We start from the raw sequence: 6,000 nt of genomic DNA, 5'->3' as shown, positions 1-6,000 counted from the left end.
TTAGATGGCAAGAAAATAAATTAATAACTAGAAAAACTCTTGGCAAGGTATGAGAACTGGAAATCACATCCTAGTTATCCTTATCAGTTGTGATGAGAATTGTTTATTGCTCCCACTTAGTTAACCCTTACTAAATAAAGGAAAGTCAAGTGGACTAATCAGTTTGATTCCTCAAATCCTAGTCAACTCCTATGGAAAGACTAGCATTAGAGGAATCCAAATTAATCAGCAAATTCCAATTTTCAATCAGCACCGAGTTTGATAACTCAAGTGTCACCAATTACTCAACCAAAGCCAAAGGGGGAAAATCCAAAGTATTTATTATCATAAATAAAAGAAAGCAATCATAAATCTGAAATACCTCAAATTATATTAAATATAAAATCAAATCCAACATGAGAATTCATAAATCAAAGTAATAGAATAAATAAAAATAGAAGAGAAACCAAAGTAAAGGAACATTGAACCTGGAATGAAGAAGAAGTGAACCTAACCTAAGAGAAATCCTAAATCCTAAAAACTAATAGAGAGGAGAGAGCCTCTCTCTCTAAAAAAAAACTGCATCTAAAACTAAAATTGTGAATAATGAATGTTGTCTCAATGAATAGATGCATTCTCCCACTTTATAACCTCTAATCTGTATTTTTTAGGCCAAAAACTGGGTCAAAAATAGCCCAGAAATTTTTCTCAGCAATTTCTAATACGTCCAGCACGCGGCAAAGTCACGCGTACGCGTCGTCCACGCGTACGCATGGATTGAGTTTTCTCCAGGGCATGCGTGCGCGTGATCCACGCGTGCGTGTCGCCTATCTTCAGAGCAGCTATGACAAATTATATATCATTGCAAAGCCCCAGATGTTAGCTTTCCAAAACAACTAGAACCGTATTATTTGGATCTCTATAGCTCAAGTTATGGTTGATTTAGTACTAAGAGGTCAGGCTGGACAGCTTTAGCAGTTCCTTCAGTTTCTTGTATTCCTTCCACTTTTGCATGCTTCCTTTCCATTCTCTAAGTCATTCCTGCCCTGTAATTTCTGAAAACACTTAACACACATATCACAGCATCGAATGGTAATAAGAGGGGATTTAAACATAGCAAATTTAAGGCCAAAGAAGCATGTTTTCAATCATAGCACAAAGTTAGGAAGGAAAAATATAAAACCATGCAAATAGTATGAAGAAGTGTGCAAAGGCTTGATAAAAACTACTCAAATTAGCACAAGATAAACCATAAAATAGTGGTTTATCAATCTCCCCATATTTAAACATTAGCATGTCCTCATGCTAAGCTCAAGAAGACAAAAGGAATGAATGGGGGAAAGTAAGACTCATGAAATGCAACCTATATATGAATACAACTATATGCTAAGATGATTCTATCTACTTGGTCAAAAGTAAACAAGTTTTTCAAGACAAAAATAGATCAGATTCCACTAATTCAAATCATACAATAAAAGACAAGTAAACTTGTAAGAAGATATCTCATGAAAGCAGGGAATATAGAATTAAGCATTGAACCCTCACTGGTAGTGTATATGCACTCTAATCTCTCAAGTGTCTAGGGTTGATCACTCTACTCTTCTCTAGTCATGCTTTCTAAAACTTTGTTCTTCATATAACCAATCAACAAATATTTAGTATACCAATGCAAACATCATGAGGTCTTTTCAGGGTTGTAATGGGGCTAAGGTGAGGGTAAGGATATATGTATGGCTAAGTGAGCCAAAATATGAATCTTTGACTAACCTAAGCTTTCACCTAACACACACACACATATTCTATGTAACTCTAAAATCATACCTAGCTACCCATAATTTCCACTTTTGTATCACATACTCATGTACCAAATATTTCTTTTGATTTTATCACATATGCATTGACCTTTCATTAAACTTAACATTGGGGTAATTTTGTCCCCTATCTATTTATTTATTATATATATATACATACATATATATATATTTCTTTTTTTTCTTTTTTTTGTCTTTTTTTTTTTGAAAATATAAAAACAAACATAACATATCAATGCATATGGATTATTTTTTGGATTTTTCTGGTCTCACATGAGTAAGCACCCAAATTCCCAAAATTTAAATAAAGTAGAAACTTAACACATTTTCTATTAACCTAGGTTTCCCACAGTTTTCCCACACTTAGTTGACACACAATCTCTATCTTAAGCAAACCCAAGATTCAATGGGATAATTAATTATTTTTCTGTTTAAGCCTAGTGATATGGTAAAATACAGAACAAATGGGGATTAAAAGGCTCAAAGTGGCTAACAAAGGTAAGTGGAATGGTAGGCTATTTGGGATAAGTGAGCTAATAACAAATGATGGCATCAATCATATGCAAGCATGTAAATACACTAAACAATGGACATATAGAATGGAACAAAGCAAATATTATAATCATAGAGAAGGAAACACACAAGAATAAAATATTATAGTTAAATAATGTAACCATGTAATTAAGTTCAAATCTCACGGTTTGTGTGTTCTTTAGCTCTAAACCATGTTCCAAATACAATCTTCAAACAAGTTTAACACAAATTTTTCAATTTAAATTAGTGAAATATTATAAAAAGGGCCTTGAAAAGAAGCTCATTACTTTAACCAAGCAATGGTAAAATATGCACAAAATCAAGAAAATATGCAATCAAACATGTAAATGCAACAATGAACTAATAAAGAAAATAAGACATTAGTGTTGGGAAGAAAATAACTAACCCACGGAGATCGGTATCGACCTCCCCACACTTAAAGATTGCACCATCCTCGGTGCATGCTGAGATGTGCAAGTGGACGGGTTGCTATACTGATGCTTTTCTCCAAAGATTGTGCAGATGGAACTTGTTTGTTGCCCATGTAAAGGTTTTCCATTTCCCTTCCTCGGTGGCCATCCTGAAAGAAGAGGAAAAAGAAGAAAAGTAACCTAGGAATAAAGAGAAGAAAATAAATAAAGTATGGGTGGGTTAATGCCAAATAATGGGGTTTCAGTTACACGGTAGCTACAACATGCAAGTGAGAAAATAATAGAAGCACATGGCATACCAGTGGTGCAAAATTTGCAACAAAGGGGATGAGTGTGGGTAATGAAAGACAATGTAAGTTCATGTCAATGCAAAAGGAATACAGGTATCATAAAAGAATAGCATTGACTTATGAATAATAATACCCAATCAGAATAAAACAAGTCATGAAGCACCAAAATAATTCAAGAAAAAGATGTAACAGTTGAATAAGAAAATTTTAACACCAATTGAAAAATAATAAATTTAGAAAAAAATAAAAATATGCACAAAATTAAAATGCAATGAATGAAAGCATGCAAATAAATTAAGTAAAATAGAATGAAAGAAAAGAAGGATGAGAAGTTAAAGAGATGAAGAAACAGAAAGTGAGAAGGGAGGAAGAAAGAAGGAGAGAGGATAGAAGAAAAGAAAAAGGAATGAAAAACGGAACGTGACGCGCGCACGGGCATCACGCGGAAGCGTGAAAATTGAATTGGTCATTCGACGCGTAAGCGTCGCCCACGCGTACGCGTGGGTGGTCTGAAAGCGAAGTGGTGCGCACGCGTCAGGGACGCGTACGCGTGGGTTGATTTTGTGCCTCTAGCACAGTACCAGCCCCACACCATCAGAACTCTCTGCCTATACCTCCATTTATGCCGATTTCCTCATCCACGCGTACACGTGATCGACGCATACGCATGGAGCGCCAAAATTTTTGAGATATAAGCTTACCTCATAACCAGTATAATCAACCAAATATGATCTTGTATTAGTTTCCACGGGTCTAATTCCAAGGAAACGACATAAAATAACCCAAGAAACAAAAAAGTGAAGCCATTAATCATAAAGTGGATGATTAAGCAATTGTGTATACAGGTCTAGCTACTTATTTCTATATCATTTTTGTGAAGGTAGTAGATAATAGCTTCCACTATAGAGCCAAAGAACAATTCGATTTACATAGCAGAAGAGAAGAAAAGATCAAAATATGAAATATAACTATACATTAGACACGCCATAGATAATGATTAATCATGTGTGTATAAACTAAATGGGGTGCTCCATGCATCTAAGGGAAAGAAAAATATAAAACATGCCATTTAGTATATGAATCAATTGTCCTAATCGTAAAATAATTAAATTATACAAGTAAAAATGAAGAACAAGAGTTTGAATTTGACCTATATTCCTAAATAAGCAAGTATTGAAAATCGGACTTGGGATCCTCCGACTACAGCTATTTGCTTATATGCATCAACGATATGAATAAAACATAACTTTGGCAATCGATCCTTATGCTCATCTGAATGGTCAACAATAGGTGCAATCACCTTTGGCAGGACTACACGGGAAGGCAACACAACCGAAGTAGTGGTTGACGACACCAAGTTCAGTGGTGTAACTAAGTTCTATCTATAGATACTGATGTAACTAAGTTCAGTGGTGAACTTTGATCTAAACTAGTTGCTTGTTCATGATTAGTTTCTTCATGTTGAATTTCAAAGGAGGCCAATGAGGAAGCAGCCAAACTTTCTGAATAAGCATCACTACGACCAAAAGAATCCAGGCCAGGGTAAAAAAGATAAAATTACTATGCACTGAATCACATGAATTTATAACATGTTCTTCTTTCTGTAAAAAGATAAAACGCTAATCAACAATTGAAGAGCAATTCCCTTTAAAAAAGATATAACCATTAGCAATAAATCCTATACTAGTAAAACGGTTTCCTTTTAGTCACAAGTTAATATACCCTTCCCAATTCCCAAAGTCATTAATAATCCATGAATCTCTTTCTCTTGGTGTTGCTGTTTGGCCTTCATGTCTCCAAATTCACCCTTTAAAGAAATTACTATGATAGCATCCTAACTCTTCCTCTTAGTGCTGCTGTTTGGCCCCTGTGATGATGCTCATAGCCACCTCTCCTGTGATGTCGCTCACTATTGCCGGCATAAAGCTTTTCAGCGCTGCATTCACCCGCTGTCACTGCAACGAAGTCACCTTCTCCTTTTTTGTTTCGCCGCTGCCTCGACGTACCTTTGCCCAACGTCCTCCCCAATGCCACGTCCCTGCCCAGCGTGGTCGCTGCCGCAGCCTCGAATCAGTGCCAATTGTCCTCCCTGTCGCGCGTCTTCATTGGCTTAGCCCGACCTGGTTCGTCACTGTGCCACCAACCTCCCCACCGTGAGTCCCTATGTTTTTATCGCATTCGCACTTGTTTCTTTTTTCAAACCATACATTGGAGGGAGAAAAAATTGGAGATTTTCTTTGAGTGGTGTTTAATAATAAACATCCACATCTTAGTGAAAAAAATCATATGCATACATAGTAAAATGAACATTCTATGAAACATGTGCATGTATAATCAAGCAAATCAAGTAAAATACGAACGGTATATCCAAATAAACATCCACTTTAAAATGAAAAGAATCATCCACATACATAGTAAAATAAACATCTAATTTAGTTGATAAGAAACAAGTAACGAGATAGCAACTATCGGGGGCACCGGGGTCGCGATATAGCAACGGCGACAGTGGCACAAGATTGTGAGAGAGCAGATGTAGCAAAAAAAAAAGATTCAAAATTATGATTAAACCTAATTAATTCAAAATTTGATTTTTAAAACTAAAAATTAACTTTTCTTTTATTATGATTAAACCTAAATAATTTAAAATTTAATTTTTAAAATTAAAATTAATATTTTTTTAACTTATTGTTTACGTTGTTCAGAAAAACGTTGTTCTCCTATATGTTCTCTTAAAAAATTTCACCTAGCAACCCATACGGAGGCATTACATCAAAACCCAAGCCATATTCAAATCCCCCTCCCCCCATTTCACTCTTCATTTATTTCTTTGTAAAAATAAAACCCTAGCTGAGCCTCTGCAATTCACATCCTAAACTACAGTCATCCACTGTGCTCCGTCGATCTTTGCGCCAAGTCTCACTGTTGTTGAGTTTCATTCTTGCAAACGTACTCCCC

This window comes from Arachis stenosperma, chromosome 9, assembly GCF_014773155.1.
Source record: "Arachis stenosperma cultivar V10309 chromosome 9, arast.V10309.gnm1.PFL2, whole genome shotgun sequence".
Taxonomy (NCBI): Eukaryota; Viridiplantae; Streptophyta; class Magnoliopsida; order Fabales; family Fabaceae; genus Arachis; species Arachis stenosperma.
Note: the sequence above shows the minus strand (reverse complement) of the source record.